Raw genomic sequence first — 19,767 nt, forward strand, 5'->3', positions numbered from 1 at the left:
TGCATTTCCACCTTCCTACTTCATCATTTCATCCACATGCACTCTCAATCATAACAACCACATTCACTCTTAAACAATCACCCACATATTCTCCCATTCCCCCTATAAAAACCCATGCATTCATACACAAAAATATCATCTCATTTTCATACACAACACATCACAAACACTTTGGACATAAACCAAAGGGCCTAGCCCAATCAAACAATCCTTTGAGCCATGCAAAACCTCTAGCCCAATCAACAACCCTTAGCCACATGCATTTCCACCTTCCTACTTCATCATTTCATCATTGCACCACCATTCACACACACATGCACTTACTCTTTCATCATTGCACCACCATTCACACACACATGCACTTACTCTTTCATCATTGCACCACCAATTCAACACATGCATTTCCACCTTCCTACTTCATCATTTCATCATTGCACCACCATTCACACACACATGCACTTACTCTTTCATCATTGCACCACAAATTCAACACATGCATTCACACACCAACAACCTAGCTCTTTTTCCATCATTATTTCATCCACATGCACTCTCAATCATAACAACCACATTCACTCTTAAACAATCACCCACATATTCTCCCATTCCCCCTATAAAAACCCATGCATTCATACACAAAAATCACATCTCATTTTCATACACAACACATCACAAACACATCCAATCTTCCCTCATTGTCGTGAGCTACCATTCCCTTATAATCCAAACACCACTCCTCATCCATTTCCATAATTCCCCAATCCATTCAACACACCAACAACATCCCTTAGACCTTGTGCTACGACGAAGAGGAAGATAAGAGGGCCTAAACGTTCTTACAATTCAAGTTTGAGTTGTTGGAATGTTTAGGTGTTTCTTTGATTCTCCTTGTTTTGTACCATGAGGAACTTCCTCTCGGCTTCATTCCATTAGATACACTCTCCCATTTCTTAAAGGATTTCGACATCAGTTTTGCTTCAAGGGTTCTTTCTTCTTAATCCTATGTTCACTCATGTTATATATTTTTATGTCAAACCTTTTGTAAACATGAAGTGTAACTAATCTCTCTCTAGGGATTCGATGTAGCCTTGCAAGATTGCCATGTAGTTAATTCGGAATTCTCATTTAATCTATCTATTTCTTGTTTCATTCTCCGATTTAATTGTGACTTAGTGTGTTGATTTTAATGCTTGATCATCATTTGAATTAACCACAGGTTGTTTAGCCAAGATTAAAGCACACATCATGCATAATCTTGGTAGATATGTGAATGAATGAAGGGAATGTTTTGCAAACATCCTGCCGAGTGTTCCCTTTGGTTTTGTGAAAGTTTCTTGTGCACTACATAGTCTTGATTAGGAACCAAAGTTGCACATCACAATTAGGCTCATGATTAGAGACATTTGATCAAATCCACACATCATATGGCTGATCATATCTAAGTGAAACAAACCCAAGAAATAAGTAGAGGGATGAGTATAATCTGACTTAACAAGCATGGACTTGGCTTAGCAATGGTGAAATCGAATCTCTAGCTTCATCTCCATTTGTGCTATCTCTTTTTATTAGCTGTTGATTCATTCATTTTGTGTTTACTTCATTTCCTTATGCTTTAATTTACAATCTGTCATTTAGTTTAATCAAAACCTAAATCCCCCTTTACCTTATTGTTCAATTTAGTTAGAAATCAATTTAGTTTATGCTTTAAAGCATTTTGAGTCTTTGGTTTGTCTTAGTGTTTTAAAGTTTAGTTTTGCATTCTTTGAGTCTAGTATAGTGTTTTAGATTGTGTTTTTAGCGTTTTTGAGTCAAATCCAAGTGATTAACAATCCCTCCTAATCCCCGGTCCAGAACGATCCCTACTTACATACTTACTACAATTGTCAAAAAGAGGGTTTAATTTGTGTGCGTATAATTCTCGCATCAAATTTTGGCGCCGTTGCCGGGGATTAGAAAATTTGCTAATCCCTTGGATTGTTTTATTTTCGTTTGATCTTTTTATTTTTTTCCAGATTCTTAATCTTGTTTTGTTTCTTGTTTTAGGTACTAGTTTATGACTCGGATTTTTCATCCGATTCGTGAACATATCCTGGAGTGATTGGGTTCTTCGTCCGGCTGCAAGACGTAAAAGAAAGCGCTACTTTGGAGGCAACCCAATGCACTGAATAAAGCAAAGCATGTTCATACTAAAAAAAAAAAAAAAAAATATAGAATAAAAATAAACATGGCAAAAAGATGGAGCCTTCACAAAGGATGTTTACGTGAAGCCCCACTACGAGGCGTCGGAGCAGAAGGCGTCGGATCAGAAGGCGTCGGAGCAGAAGGCATCGAAGCGGGAGGCATCGAAGCAGGAGGCATCGAAGCGGGAGGCATCGGAGCTAGAGCATTCCAGGCCTCAATACTTGGCCAAACGCTGGATGACCCAGGAAAAAGGTGCCTCTGGAGATAAGCCGCAAGCCTTTGACGGTCACTGTGAATTCGACCCTCAGATTCTTGCAGCTCATCAAGCTTCCTCTTCATGCCCGACGAATAGTTATTTGCAAGCACATGCAAACTTCTATTCTCGTACTTAAGCTGCTGGATCTCTTGTTTAAGACTTTCCACCTCTGCCATCAATGATTCCACCTGACGGGAGCGGGCAAGCAGGCGTTGGCCCATGTTGGACACAGAACTCGCACACTGAACACTAAATGCGAGGGACTCTTGAACGGCCAACTCATCGGACCGTCCTGACAGCAGCCTACTATCTTTTGGAGTGAGGAGGTTCCTAGCTACTATTGTAGCTGTTGTGGCGTCCTGCATCACGGAGTCTTCACCTGTAAGAAGACCGTTAGAAGATAAGAAAGAAGGGCGCCATACGTTACCTTGACGCGGCGCGCCCGTATCACTGCTAAGGCTCAATTCCAAGCTAAGGTTCGATGGGTTTGCCGTTTTTCAAAAGTGTTCAAAGAGAAGGGATGGAGTTAAATTTCAAAGGGCTGGAGTCGATTTTCAAGAATGGGAAATCTTCAGTGTGTGTTTGTTGGCGGTGATCGATACCTCTATAAAAAGCCAAGGCGACGCGTCCACCGATTCAAAAAGCTGGAATTTCCGGCGTAATTTTGGGGACGTTTTCTCGGCTTTTCAAAAGACGTGTTCAACTTTGTCAAAAGATTTCTTCTTTTCAGAAAACACGTGGAGGCCATCATCACAACTACACATCTTTAGCCGACAGGCGCAAAGTCCGGCGACGCTTTCTCTGCTTTTCAGAAGACGCGTGCAGCTTTGTCAAAAGGAGCCGCATCTGCACTACCACGTGTCATTCAGAAAGCGAAGGGGCGTCGTTCAGAAATCGAAGGGGCGCCTGCTCAGAAATCGAAGAGGCGCCAATATTTCAAAAAGCCGGATTTGCGGGATCAAAATGTCTGTCGACAAGGGTAAAAGAATGGTACCACCACTTGTTATTATCTCTATATATGTCGACCTTCATCTTTTATGGCAAGGAAAACCTGAAGAAAATGCCCAACTCTCCCTCACCTCTGAGGGCGCACTCCCAGCAAAGCCTTTCGAAATACTCAATTCTTTCTTCTTCCCCAAAGATGATACCGGATGCCTGGAGTACAGATGACCCAGGAGGAAACAGCGGATTGAAGTGTGCTGATTCATTCACCGCTTCTTCAAAAGCAAAGGTATCTCATATCATCAAGGTCAAAAGCAAAAGTATCTCATATCATGCTCTTTCCCTGTCTTTTTCTTTGTCCTTGTTCTTACTCGCATGGCAAAGTGAAAGAAGCAATCAGCCAGCACTTGGAGTCAATCTTCTCTTCTGGAGCCAACTGCCTGGAATGTATTCCTGATTGCTTACCTAGCATTGCTCTCGAGTAGTCATCTTCAACGGTTGATACACTTCCAGAGAAGGGACCACTCCTGCAAAGATTGAACAAAGAAAAAGATAAAAGGGGTAAGCTCAGACCTTCGGGGAAGACCAAAAGAATCCTGCTGCCCAGTTCAAGATTATGTAGCACAAACGAAAATCAACGATGGGCGGAAACCAGTTCAAGAGAAAGCCTGTGGAATCACCAAGATCAATGCCTCAATGCAATCACCAAGGAGAAGAGGGAATTTACACTCCATAACCAGATTTGCGTCCCTAAACTCTTCTCTTTGTTAATTACATTTTGCCATGTTTAGTATGTTTAAGTGCTTTTTGTGTGTTTACTTATGTTTTGTGTGAATCTATGCTTAAAACATTGAGGACAATGTTTGATTTAAGTGTGGGGGGGGGGGGGGGTAACTAATGTTGTTAATTCAAATTCGTGGGATTTTATCACCCATAACTTCAAATGTTGTTCCTTGCTGTTTTAAGGTGTTTTTAAATTGTTTTAGAGTGTTTTAGTGTGTTTTGTTTTATAACTCCGAAAATCACATAAAAATTTGAAAAAAATGTTTTGAAAAGCCTAAAAAGAGTGTTTTGAGTCGTTTTTGTGTGTTTGTGTCTTAGGGTACCTTCCAACACAATGATAAGGATTTGGTTTGTAATTGCATGACGGTTAAAAAGAGTTATAAACATGGATGAAAGTTTGATTTACTCTTGGTATATGCTTGGTTATGGTTATAATGTATGACTTCACATGCAATCATAAAAGAAAAATTCGTTTTTGTAACATGCTTGAAGGAAGGAACTCAAACAAACGCTACAACCTTGTGAGACTTGAACCTAAACATTCTTTGGAGAGTTATTTTCTGTGATTCTTTGTTTTCTAAAGTTGTTGCATGATCTCATTATTCCTTGCTTGGTTGCTACTTAGAATGCAATTGTATCATGCTAGAACTAAATGCTAGAACTTATATCCATTTCATTCAAAGCATTGAATTGCATAACATATATCAAGATAAAGTTGTGTAGTTGCCACCATAGCCAAATAGCCTTACTTCCCATATTTCGTATTTGTTGTAAGTTTTAACCCCTTTGAGCCTTGTTTAGCCTATGTTCTTTGTTAACCCATGTTATCCTTACCTAGCCTAGAATAGGACCATCCATGCCTTTGTTCTTAAAGCATAGTAAGCATGACGGAAAATGAATTCCTTTTTGATTAATATGTTGCAGAAAATAAGTGTGGGGGAAGGATTATTGATGAGAGTTGTTGTGCCATAGGCACGGCTAAAAAAATATAAAAATAAAAATAAAAAAAAAATTGAAAAAAAAAAATGAAAAAAAAAAAATGAAAAAGAAAAGAAAAATAAGAGTTGTTTGAATTTCCCCTATTAGTCTAAAAGTTGTTTTCCGCACTCTAAAGGGAATTCTAAGTGCCTAATTCAATACTTTGCTCACTATTGCTTTAAGAATGTTTGTTTATCCTTCACCTTTCATTGTTAACCAATACCCTAGCCCCGTTACACCCCTTTGACTTCTATCTTGATCGTTATGTGTTCAATAATGTGGAGTTTGGATTTGATATGAGCTTATGGAATCACTGGTTCTCATTCTAAGTAGTAGCATTCCATTCATGAGATCATATTCATGTCATTATTGTAAATCCAGAAAATGCTTTCTTTGTTATAACATATGTGAGATACTAGTCTTTCATGTTTACATCAATCTCTCACATATAACTAGTGTAGGGTGTGTAGTCAGAAAATCTGTGTGAAAATAGAGTGCATTCTAGTAAGGAATTGACTAAATTCTCTAAAGCATGTTACTACATTTGAAATGTGTTTTAATTGCTTAATTGTGAACTAGTATATGGTGACTATGATTAAGAATGTACTTAAGTGTAAAGATGGCTAAAATCTGTGAGAATAATGATTTTTAACTTGTCATGTGCATTGGAAATCCCTAAGACGGTTGTTGGAAGGTTTAGGTTGTGTTTTACTTGTTTAGTGTCGTTTTGTTTATTTGTAATTATTTTGTTTTGCTCGAGGACTAGCAAAAGCTAAGTATGGGGGAATTTGATAGGAGCATATTTAGGCGACTTACTTAGCTTGCTTTCGTGCATCTATGTTGTTAATTCATAGTTGTTTTAGTAGTTTAAGCCATTTTCGTGTGTTTTTAGGTTCATATGGCTAAGGAAGCAAAAAGATGCATTTTGGAGCATTTTGGAGCAAAATTGGGCTTGGAATGGATAGCATATGCTTGGAGCCAAAGTGTTGGACGAATTTGAAAGCCTTGTATGCACTTTGGACATAAAACAAAGGGCCTAGCCCAATCAAACAATCTTTTGAGCCATGCAAAACCTCTAGCCCAATCAACAACCCTTAGCCACATGCATTTCCACCTTCCTACTTCATCATTTCATCATTGCACCACCATTCACACACACATGCACTTACTCTTTCATCATTGCACCACCAATTCAACACATGCATTTCCACCTTCCTACTTCATCATTTCATCATTGCACCACCATTCACACACACATGCACTTACTCTTTCATCATTGCACCACAAATTCAACACATGCATTCACACACCAACAACCTAGCTCTTTTTCCATCATTATTTCATCCACATGCACTCTCAATCATAACAACTGATAGGAGCATATTTAGGCGACTTACTTAGCTTGTTTTCGTGCATCTATGTTGTTAATTCATAATTGTTTTAGTAGTTTAAGCCATTTTCGTGTGTTTTTAGGTTCATATGGCTAAGGAAGCAAAAAGATGCATTTTGGAGTATTTTGGAGCAAAATTGGGCTTGGAATGGATAGCATATGCTTGGAGCCAAAGTGTTGGACGAATTTGAAAGCCTTGTATGCACTTTGGACATAAAACAAAGGGCCTAGCCCAATCAAACAATCCTTTGAGCCATGCAAAACCTCTAGCCCAATCAACAACCCTTAGCCACATGCATTCACATGCATCACAACCCCAAAACCATCAAGAAACACCATTCACACACACATGCACTTACTCTTTCATCATTGCACCACCATTCACACACACATGCACTTAATCCTTCATCATTACACCACCTTCTCCATCTTTATTCCACATGCATTCATCATAATTCACCCTAGCTACCACCATTCACACACACATGCACTTACTCTTTCATCATTGCACCACCAATTCAACACATGCATTTCCACCTTCCTACTTCATCATTTCATCCACATGCACTCTCAATCATAACAACCACATTCACTCTTAAACAATCACCCACATATTCTCCCATTCCCCCTATAAAAACCCATGCATTCATACACAAAAATATCATCTCATTTTCATACACAACACATCACAAACACATCCAATCTTCCCTCATTGTCGTGAGCTACCATTCCCTTATAATCCAAACACCACTCCTCATCCATTTCCATAATTCACCAATCCATTCAACACACCAACAACATCCCTTAGACCTTGTGCTACGACGAAGAGGAAGATAAGAGGGCCTAAACGTTCTTACAATTCAAGTTTGAGTTGTTGGAATGTTTAGGTGTTTCTTTGATTCTCCTTGTTTTGTACCATGAGGAACTTCCTCTCGGCTTCATTCCATTAGATACACTCTCCCATTTCTTAAAGGATTTCGACATCAGTTTTGCTTCAAGGGTTCTTTCTTCTTAATCCTATGTTCACTCATGTTATATATTTTTATGTCAAACCTTTTGTAAACATGAAGTGTAACTAATCTCTCTCTAGGGATTCGATGTAGCCTTGCAAGATTGCCATGTAGTTAATTCGGAATTCTCATTTAATCTATCTATTTCTTGTTTCATTCTCCGATTTAATTGTGACTTAGTGTGTTGATTTTAATGCTTGATCATCATTTGAATTAACCACAGGTTGTTCCAGAGAAGGGACCACTCCTACAAAGATTGAACAAAGAAACAGATAAAAGGGGTAAGCTCAGACCTTCGGGGAAGACCAAAAGAATCCTGCTGCCCAGTTCAAGATTATGTAGCACAAAGGAAAATCAACGATGGGCGGAAGCCAGTTCAAGAGTAAGCCTGTGGAATCACAAAGATCAAAGCCTCAATGCAATCACCAAGGAGAAGAGGGAATTTACACTCCATAACCAGATTTGCGTCCCTAAACTCTTCTCTTTGTTAATTACATTCTGCCATGTTTAGTATGTTTAAGTGCTTTTTGTGTGTTTACTTATGTTTTGTGAGAATCTATGCTTAAAACATTGAGGACAATGTTTGATTTAAGTGTGGGGGGGTAACTAAGTATATTTGATGCAAATTCGTGGGATTTTATCACCCATAACTTCAAATGTTGTTCCTTGCTGTTTTAAGGTGTTTTTAAGTTGTTTTAGAGTGTTTTAGTATGTTTTGTTTTTATAACTCCGAAAATCACATAAAAATTTGAAAAACATGTTTTAAAAAGCCTAAAAAGAGTGTTTTGAGTCGTTTTTGTGTGTTTATGTCTTAGGGTACCTTCCAACACAATGACATGGATTTGGTTTGTAATTGCATGACGGTTAAAAAGAGTTATAAACATAGAGAAAAGTTTGATTTACTCTTGGTATATGCTTGGTTATGGTTATAATGTATGACTTCACATGCAATCATAAAAGAAAAATTTGTTTTTGTGACATGCTTGAAGGAAGGAACTCAAACAAACGCTACAACCCTGTGAGACTCGAGCCATTACCTTCTTTGGAGAGTTATTTTCTGTGATTCTTTGTTTTCTAAAGTTGTTGCATGATCTCATTATTCCTTGCTTGGTTGCTACTTAAAATGCAATTGTATCATGATAGAACTAAATGCTAGAACTTATATCCATTTCATTCAAAGCATGACATTGAATTGCATAACATATATCAAGATAAAGTTGTGTAGTTGCCACCATAGCCAAATAGCCTTACTTCCCATATTTCGTATTTGTTGTAAGTTTTAACCCCTTTGAGCCTTGTTTAGCCTATGTTCTTTGTTAACCCATGTTATCCTTACCTAGCCTAGAATAGGATCATCCATGCCTTTGTTCTTAAACCATAGTAAGCATGACGGAAAATGAATTCCTTTTTGATTAATATATTGCAGAAAATAAGTGTGAGGGAAGGATTATTGATGAGAATTGTTGTGCCATAGGCACGGCTAAAAAAAAAAAAAAGAAGAAAAAAAAAAAATTTGAAAAAAAAAGAAAAAAAAAAGAAAAATAAGAGTTGTTTGAATTTCCCCTATTAGTCTAAAAGTTGTTTTCCGCACTCTAAAGGGAATTCTAAGTGCCTAATTCAATACTTTGCTCACTATTGCTTTAAGAATGTTTGTTTATCCTTCACCTTTCATTGTTAACCAGTACCCTAGCCCCGTTACACCCCTTTGACTTCTATCTTGATCGTTATGTGTTCAATAATGTGGAGTTTGGATTTGATATGAGCTTATGGAATCACTGGTTCTCATTCTAAGTAGTAGCATTCCATTCATGAGATCATATTCATGTCATTATCGTAAATCCAGAAAATGCTTTCTTTGTTATAACATATGTGAGATACTAGTCTTTCAGGTTTACATCAATCTCTCACATATAACTAGTGTATGGTGTGTAGTCAGAAAATCTGTGTGAAAATAGAGTGCATTCTAGTAAGGAATTGAGTAAATTCTCTAAAGCATGTTACTACATTTGAAATGTGTTTTAATTGCTTAATTGTGAACTAGTATGTGGTGACTATGATTAAGAATGTACTTAAGTGTAAAGATGGCTAAAATCTGTGAGAATAATGATTTTTAACTTGTCATGTGCATTGGAAATCCCTAAGACGGTTGTTGGAAGGTTTAGGTTGTGTTTTACTTGTTTAGTGTCGTTTTGTTTATTTGTTATTATTTTGTTTTGCTCGAGGACTAGCAAAAGCTAAGTGTGGGGGAATTTGATAGGAGCATATTTAGGCGACTTACTTAGCTTGTTTTCGTGCATCTATGTTGTTAATTCATAATTGTTTTAGTAGTTTAAGCCATTTTCGTGTGTTTTTAGGTTCATATGGCTAAGGAAGCAAAAAGATGCATTTTGGAGCATTTTGGAGCAAAATTGGGCTTGGAATGGATAGCATATGCTTGGAGCCAAAGTGTTGGACGAATTTGAAAGCCTTGTATGCACTTTGGACATAAAACAAAGGGCCTAGCCCAATCAAACAATCCTTTGAGCCATGCAAAACCTCTAGCCCAATCAACAACCCTTAGCCACATGCATTCACATGCATCACAACCCCAAAACCATCAAGAAACACCATTCACACACACATGCACTTACTCTTTCATCATTGCACCACCATTCACACACACATGCACTTAATCCTTCATCATTACACCACCTTCTCCATCTTTATTGCACATGCATTCATCATAATTCACCCTAGCTACCACCATTCACACACACATGCACTTACTCTTTCATCATTGCACCACCAATTCAACACATGCATTTCCACTTTCCTACTTCATCATTTCATCCACATGCACTCTCAATCATAACAACCACATTCACTCTTAAACAATCACCCACATATTCTCCCATTCCCCCTATAAAAACCCATGCATTCATACACAAAAATATCATCTCATTTTCATACACAACACATCACAAACACATCCAATCTTCCCTCATTGCCGTGAGCTACCATTCCCTTATAATCCAAACACCACTCCTCATCCATTTCCATAATTCCCCAATCCATTCAACACACCAACAACATCCCTTAGACCTTGTGCTACGACGAAGAGGAAGATAAGAGGGCCTAAACGTTCATACAATTCAAGTTTGAGTTGTTGGAATGTTTAGGTGTTTCTTTGATTCTCCTTGTTTTGTACCATGAGGAACTTCCTCTCGGCTTCATTCCATTAGATACACTCTCCCATTTCTTAAAGGATTTCGACATCAGTTTTGCTTCAAGGGTTCTTTCTTCTTAATCCTATGTTCACTCATGTTATATATTTTTATGTCAAACCTTTTGTAAACATGAAGTGTAACTAATCTCTCTCTAGGGATTCGATGTAGCCTTGCAAGATTGCCATGTAGTTAATTCGGAATTCTCATTTAATCTATCTATTTCTTGTTTCATTCTCCGATTTAATTGTGACTTAGTGTGTTGATTTTAATGCTTGATCATCATTTGAATTAACCACAGGTTGTTTAGCCAAGATTAAAGCACATGATAGGAGCATATTCATGCGACTTAAATGGCTTGTTCTCATGCATTTACGTTATGTTTCTTTAGTTATTTTAGTCCTTTAAACTATTTTCGTGTGTTTGTAGGTCCAAAGGGCTAAAGGAGCAAAAAGATGCATTTTGGAGACTTTTGGAGCACTTTTGGGCTAAGGATGGATAGCTTATGCTTGGCGCCAAAATGTTGGACGAAATTGAAGACCAAAGTGTTGGAACCTTGTTCCCTTTAGTTTTAGGACATTTAAACCTTTCCAATTCCCTTATCATATGCATTCATTATTCATTCCCTCACATGCTTCCATTACTTATCATCACCACTTATCACTTATCATAACCACTTATCATCATCACCTATCACTTATCACTTATCACTTATCTTATCAACCACTTATCATATCATTCACCACTTATCTTATCAACCACTTATCATATCATTCACCACTTATCTTATCAACCACTTATCATATCATTCACTTATCTTATCAATCACTTATCATATCATACACTTAATTAATTAACCCACATGCATCCATCACCCAACACTTCCCTTGTGCCGTGCATACCCTCATTCTTTCATCATTTCAGCCACTTCATCATTCCATCAGATTTCACAACCTAAGTCACATGTGCATTCATCCACCTTTCTCCCAAAAAGCTTTGCACATGCATTCACTCACCACAAACAAGTCACATGCATTCATCAACATATCTAGCTGTCATTCACATGCATTCCATCTTTTAATTTAATCACATGCACATTCACCTTGCATTTGCAGAAAATCCACTTCATAACACATGCATCTTGGCAGATTTCACATGCACTCATGCACATTCACCTTAATCATTCACATAGCTTTAGTCCACATGCATTTCCACCTTGATTTCCACCTCACAACCACCAGAAATCAACCAAAACCGTGCATTCACTTTCATTTCTGTCAAAGCACATGCATTTCCACCCTTTAATCACATGCACAAACAGCCACATGCATCTCCCATCACCATTTCAGATTTCCACCAAGTTCCTAGCTGTCATGTTCCCCCCATTTCACCTATAAATACTCATTCATTCATTCTCATTCATACACAATCCATTCACCACAGAAATAAGGCCTTTGTGCCAGAAATTCACCCATTCCAAACACTCTTCCATAAACTCATCCATTGCAGAAATGTAGACTATCAAACCACCCCCTTTGTGCCGTGAGTCTTCCCTACAAATCCAAACACCATCCTTCCATCCCTCCACCACTCCCCAAACCATTTACACCATCAAACTATCCTTAGACCTTGTGCTACAACGAAGAGGAAGAGAAGAGTGCCTAAACGTTCATACAATTCAAGTTTGAGTTGTTGGAATGTTTAGGTGTTTCTTTGATTTCAATGTTTAATTTCAATGCTCTTTGTTTTGTACGAATGAGGAATGGATGATAAGAGGGCCTAAACGTTCATACAATTCAAGTTTGAGTTGTTGGAATGTTTAGGTGTTTCTTTGATTCTCTTTGTTTTGTACCATGAGGAACTAAACTCCCCCTTGGTTGGGGGGTGATTCGAATATATGTTTATGCTTGCATTTTGATTTGATTACTTCTAATTGCGTTTCATAAGTTGTGATTCAATTTGTTTAACCGTTTTATTGATAACTTATTTATGTATGTTTATTGAGAGTGCACGTTTAATTTTCATGCATGAATATGACGCTAGAATATAAGTGAGTTTCACCTAATAGTTACGAACTTATATTCATAAGTAGTGGAGGTTGCTTATAAACAATCGCGTTAAACGAATTCTTGGCAAGAGTTTCATGCATTCATAGTATGCCTCGTCAACACTTATAATTTTCATAGAGCGTAATGATTCTTGCTTGTACCTCTTCTATGCATTCATGTTGAGGACTTGTGGGGAATGTTTTGAATTGTCGCATGCATCATCCAATTCAATAACGTTAGGAAGATTTGAAGGTTAATTAGTGCATCACGGTTAACTTGGGGTGTTGAGAATTCATGGTTTATTGAAATGCAATTGGAAATCATTTTATTATGCAAGTATAACATGTATGGAGATGAACCCCTTGGCTAGCATCCATCCATTCATTCCATTTCATCACATTCATATATACTATCTGTCTTAATTCGAATCTGTACATTTTATTTAATTTCGTATAAAACTCAATCCCCCTTTACTTTATTGTCCAATTTAGTAGAAAGTGTTTTAGTTTATGTTTATAAGTGTTTTGATTCATTTTGTTACATAATTTCGTCCAAATTCACCAAAGTGCTCAAAACTGCCCAGAAAGTGATTTTAAGGCAGTTTTGAGTGTTTTGGGTGATGTTTGAGTCTTTTGGTTTGTTTTAATGTTTTAAGTGTTTAGTTTTACATTCTTTGAGTTAGTTTAGTGTTTTATATTGTGTTTTTACGTTCTTGAGTCAAGTTATTACTTAATTTCGTCCAAATTTGTGGTTTTGCTCAAATCTGCCCAGAAAGTGGTTTTTAGGCAGATTTGAGTGTGTTTGTGTTGTTTTGAGTCTTTTGGTTTGTCTTAGTGTTTTAAAGTTTAGTTTTGCATTCTTTGAGTCTAGTATAGTGTTTCATATTGTTATTTTACGTTTTTGAGTCAAATCCAAGTGGTTAACAATCCCTCCTAATCCCCGGTCCAGAACGATCCCTACTTATACATATACTACAATTGACAAAAAGAGAGTTTAATTTGTGTGCGTATAAATCTCGCATCAAATTTTGGCGCCGTTGCCGGGGATTAGTAAATTTGCTAATCCCTTGGATTGTTTTATTTTTGTTTGTTTTTATTCCAGATTCTTAACCAGTGTTTTGTTTCTTGTTTTAGGTACTAGTTCATGACTCGGAGTTCTCATCCGATTCGTGAACATATCCTGGAGTGATTGGGTTCTTCGTCCGGCTGCAAGACGTAAAAGAAAGCGCTACTTGGGAGGCAACCCAATGCACTGAATAAAACAAAGCATGTTCAAAAAAAAAAAAAAAAAAAAAAAAAAAGAAGATACTAAACATGGAGAAAGATGGAGCTTCACAAAGGTTGTTTACGTGAAGCCCCACTACGAGGCGTCGGAGCAGAAGGCATAGTAGCGGAAGGCATCGAAGCGGAAGGCTTTGAAGCGGAAGGCATCGGAGCGGAAGGCGTCGAAGCGGGAGGCATCGGAGCTAGAGCATTCCAGGGTTCAATACTTGGCCAAGCGCTGGATGAGCCAGGAAAAAGGTGCCTCTGGAGGAAAGACGAAAACCTTTGACGGTCACTGTGAATCCGACCTTCAGACTCTTGCAGCTCATCAAGCTTCCTCTTCATGCCCGTCGAATAGTTGTTGGCAAGCACGTGCAAACTTCTATTCTCGTACTTAAGCTGCTGGATCTCTTGCTTAAGACTCTCCACCTCTGCCATCAATGATTCCACCTGACGGGAGCGGGCAAGCAGGCGTTGGCCCATGTTGGACACAGAACTCGCACACTGAACACTAAGTGCGAGCGACTCTTGAACGGCCAACTCATCGGACCGTCCTGACAGCAGCCTACTATCTTTTGGAGTGAGGAGGTTCCTAGCTACTATTGTAGCTGTTGTGTCGTCCTGCATCACGGAGTCTTCACCTGAAAGAGGACCGTTAGAAGATAAGAAAGAAGGGCGCCATACGTTACCTTGACGCGGCGCGCCCGTATCACTGCTAAGGCTCAATTCCAAGCTAAGGTTCGATGAGTTTGCCATTTTTCAAAAGTGTTCAAAGAGAAGGGATGGAGTTAAATTTCAAAGGCCCGGAGTCGATTTTCAAGAATGGGAAATCTTCAGAGTGTGTTTGTTGTGGTGATCGATAGCTCAATAAAAAAGCCAAGGCGATGCGTCCACCAATTCAAAAAGCCGGAATTTCCGGCGTAATTTAGGCGACACTTTCTCGGCTTTTCAGAAGACGCGTTCAACTTTGTCAAAAGATTTCTTCTTTTCAGACAACACGTGGAGGCCATCATCGCAACTACACATCTTTAGCCGACAAGCGCAAAGTTCGGCGACACTTTCTCTGCTTTTCAGAAAACGCGTGCAGCTTTGTCAAAAGGAGCCGCATCCGCACTACTACGTGTCGTTCAGAAAGCAAAGGGGCATCGTTCAGAAATCGAAGGGGCGCCTGCTCAGAAATCGAAGAGGCGTCGTTCTGATATCGAAGAGACATTTGTCGACAAGGGTAAAAGAACAGTACCACCATTTGATATTATCTCTATATATGTCGACCTTCGTCTTTTATGGCAAGGCAGACCTGAAGAAAATGCCCAACTCTCCCTCACCTCTGAGGGCGCACTCCCAGCAAAGCCTTTCGAAATACTCAATTCTTTCTTCTTCCCCAAAGATGATACCAGATGCCTGGAGTACATATGACCCAGGAGGAAACGGCGGATTGAAGTGTGCTGATTCATTCACCGCTTCTTCAAAAGCAAAGGTATCTCATATCATCAAGGTCAAAAGCAAAAGTATCTCATATCATGCTCTTTCCCTGTCTTTTTCTTTGTCCTTGTTCTTACTCGCATGGCAAAGTAAAAGAAGCAATCAGCCGGCACTTGGAGTCAGTCTTCCGATCTGGAGCCAACTGCCTGGAATCTATTCCTGATTGCTTACCTAGCGTTGCTCTCGAGTAGTCATCTTCAACGGTTGATACACTTCCGGAGAAGGGACCACTTCTGCAAAGGGGAGCGAGTAAGGCAAGTGAAAATGATACATTAAAGCATGTGGAGACAAACATAGGCTGAGTTATCCTCCAACCCTTTTCAATACGAATTGGAAAGATTGAACAAAGAAACAGACCAAAAGGGTATGCTCAGACCTTCGGGGAAGACCAAAAGAATCCTCCAGCCCAGTAGCACAAAGGAAAATCAACAAGTGGCGGAGACCAAAAGAATCATGCAGCCCAGTTCAAGAGTATGCCTGTGGAATCACCAAGATCAATGCCTCAATGCAATCACCAAGGAGAAGAGGGAATTTACACTCCATAACCAGATTTGCGTCCCTAAACTCTTCTCTTTGTTAATTACATTTTGCCATGTTTAGTATGTTTAAATGCTTTTTGTGTGTTTACTTATGTTTTGTGTGAATCTATGCTTAAAACATTGAGGACAATGTTTGATTTAAGTGTGGGGGGGTAACTAAGTATATTTGATGCAAATTCGTGGGATTCTATCACCCATTACTTCAAATGTTGTTCCTTGCTGTTTTAAGGTGTTTTTAAATTGTTTTAGGGTGTTTTAGTGTGTTTTGTTTTATAACTCCGAAAATCACATAAAAATTTGAAAAAAAATGTTTTGAAAAGCCTAAAAAGAGTGTTTTGAGTCGTTTTTGTGTGTTTGTGTCTTAGGGTACCTTCCAACACAATGATAAGGATTTGGTTTGTAATTGCATGACGGTTAAAAAGAGTTATTAACATGGATGAAAGTTTGATTTACTCTTGGTATATGCTTGGTTATGGTTATAATGTATGACTTCACATGCAATCATAAAAGAAAAATTCGTTTTTAACATGCTTGAAGGAAGAAACTCATAATAACGCTACATCCCTGTGAGACTCGAGCCATTACTTTCTTTGGAGAGTTATTTTCTGTGATTCTTTGTTTTCTAAAGTTGTTGCATGATCTCATTATTCCTTGCTTGGTTGCTACTTAGAATGCAATTGTATCATGATAGAACTAAATGCTAGAACTTATATCCGTTTCATTCAAAGCATGACATTGTTTTGCATAACATATATCAAGATGAAGTTGTGTAGTTGCCACCATAACCAAATAGCCTTACTTCCCATATTTCGTATTTGTTATAAGTTTTAACCCCGTTGAGCCTCGTTTAGCCTTTATTCTTTGTTAACCCACATTATCCTTACCTAGCCTAGTTTAGGACAATCCACACCCTTGTTCTTAAATGATAGTGAGCATGACTAAAATGAATTCCTTTTGAGTACATTATGAAAGAAAATGAGTGTGGGGGAGAGAATGTTTTGTTCTTAAGTGTTTATGTATGAGAGGCAAAAGAAAAGAAAAAATTGTGAAAAAAACATATGAAAAAAAAGAAAAACAGAAAAGAAAAGAAAGAAAGAAAGAAAAAAAAGAAAAAAGAGCTTGTTCCCCCTTGTTGTTCAAAAGTTGAGTTTTCATTCAAAAGTGAATTCTATGTTAATTCAAATGCTTTGCTCGCTATTTCTTTAAGAACCTTTGTTTTCCATATCCCTTCTTTGTTAGCCAAACACCTTTAGCCCCGTTTCAACCCTTATGCTTCTATCTTGATCGTTATGTGTTCAATAATGTGGAGTTTGGAATTGATATGAGCTTATGGTGTCACTGGTTCTCGCATCTAAGTAGGAGCATTCCATTCTTGAGATCATATCTAAACATGCTTATTAACTCCAGAAAATGCTTTCTTTGTTATAACATATGTGAGATGCTAGTCTTTCATGTTTACATCAATCTCTCACATATAACTAGTGTAGGGTGTGTAGTCAGAAAATCTGTGTGAAAATAGAGTGCATTCTAGTAAAGAATTGAGGAAATTCTCTAAGGCATGTTACTACATTCGAAATGTGTTTTAAATGCTTAATTGTGAACTTGTATATGGTGACTATGATTAAGAATGTACTTAAGTGTAAAGATGGCTAAAATCTGTGGGAATAATGATTTTTAACTTGTCATGAGCATTGGAAATCCGTGAGACGATTGTTGGAAGGTGTAGGTTGTGTTTTGTTCGTTTTGTCTAGTTTCGTGATCTTTTGTTGTTTTGATTTGCTCGAGGACTAGCAAAAGATAAGTGTGGGGGTATTTGATAGGAGCATATTCATGCGACTTAAATGGCTTGTTCTCATGCATTTACGTTATGTTTCTTTAGTTATTTTAGTCCTTTAAACTATTTTCGTGTGTTTGTAGGTCCAAAGGGCTAAAGGAGCAAAAAGATGCATTTTGGAGACTTTTGGAGCACTTTTGGGCTAAGGATGGATAGCTTATGCTTGGCGCCAAAATGTTGGACGAAATTGAAGACCAAAGTGTTGGAACCTTGTTCCCTTTAGTTTTAGGACATTTAAACCTTTCCAATTCCCTTATCACATGCATTCATTATTCATTCCCTCACATGCTTCCATTACTTATCATCACCACTTATCACTTATCATAACCACTTATCATCATCACCTATCACTTATCACTTATCACTTATCACTTATCATTCACCACATATCATTCACCACTTATCTTATCAACCACTTATCATATCATTCACCACTTATCTTATCAACCACTTATCATATCATTCACTTATCTTATCAATCACTTATCATATCATACACTTAATTAATTAACCCACATGCATCCATCACCCAACACTTCCCTTGTGCCGTGCATACCCTCATTCTTTCATCATTTCAGCCACTTCATCATTCCATCAGATTTCACAACCTAAGTCACATGTGCATTCATCCACCTTTCTCCCAAAAAGCTTTGCACATGCATTCACTCACCACAAACAAGTCACATGCATTCATCAACATATCTAGCTGTCATTCACATGCATTCCATCTTTTAATTTAATCACATGCACATTCACCTTGCATTTGCAGAAAATCCACTTCATAACACATGCATCTTGGCAGATTTCACATGCACTCATGCACATTCACCTTAATCATTCACATAGCTTTAGTCCACATGCATTTCCACCTTGATTTCCACCTCACAACCACCAGAAATCAACCAAAACCGTGCATTCCCTTTCATTTCTGTCAAAGCACATGCATTTCCACCCTTTAATCACATGCACAAACAGCCACATGCATCTCCCATCACCATTTCAGATTTCCACCAAGTTCCTAGCTGTCATGTTCCCCCCATTTCACCTATAAATACTCATTCATTCATTCTCATTCATACACAATCCATTCACCACAGAAATAAGGCCTTTGTGCCAGAAATTCACCCATTCCAAACACTCTTCCATAAACTCATCCATTGCAGAAATGTAGACCATCAAACCACCCCCTTTGTGCCGTGAGTCTTCCCTACAAATCCAAACACCATCCTTCCATCCCTCCACCACTCCCCAAACCATTTACACCATCAAACTATCCTTAGACCTTGTGCTACAACGAAGAGGAAGAGAAGAGTGCCTAAACGTTCATACAATTCAAGTTTGAGTTGTTGGAATGTTTAGGTGTTTCTTTGATTTCAATGTTTAATTTCAATGCTCTTTGTTTTGTACGAATGAGGAATGGATGATAAGAGGGCCTAAACGTTCATACAATTCAAGTTTGAGTTGTTGGAATGTTTAGGTGTTTCTTTGATTCTCTTTGTTTTGTACCATGAGGAACTAAACTCCCCCTTGGTTGGGGGGTGATTCGAATATATGTTTATGCTTGCATTTTGATTTGATTACTTCTAATTGTGTTTCATAAGTTGTGATTCAATTTGTTTAACCGTTTTATTGATAACTTATTTATGTATGTTTATTGAGAGTGCACGTTTAATTTTCATGCATGAATATGACGCTAGAATATAAGTGAGTTTCACCTAATAGTTACGAACTTATATTCATAAGTAGTGGAGGTTGCTTATAAACAATCGCGTTAAACGAATTCTTGGCAAGAGTTTCATGCATTCATAGTAACGAATGCCTCGTCAACACTTATAATTTTCATAGAGCGTAATGATTCT

This window comes from Pyrus communis, chromosome 10, assembly GCF_963583255.1.
Source record: "Pyrus communis chromosome 10, drPyrComm1.1, whole genome shotgun sequence".
Classification (NCBI taxonomy): domain Eukaryota; kingdom Viridiplantae; phylum Streptophyta; class Magnoliopsida; order Rosales; family Rosaceae; genus Pyrus; species Pyrus communis.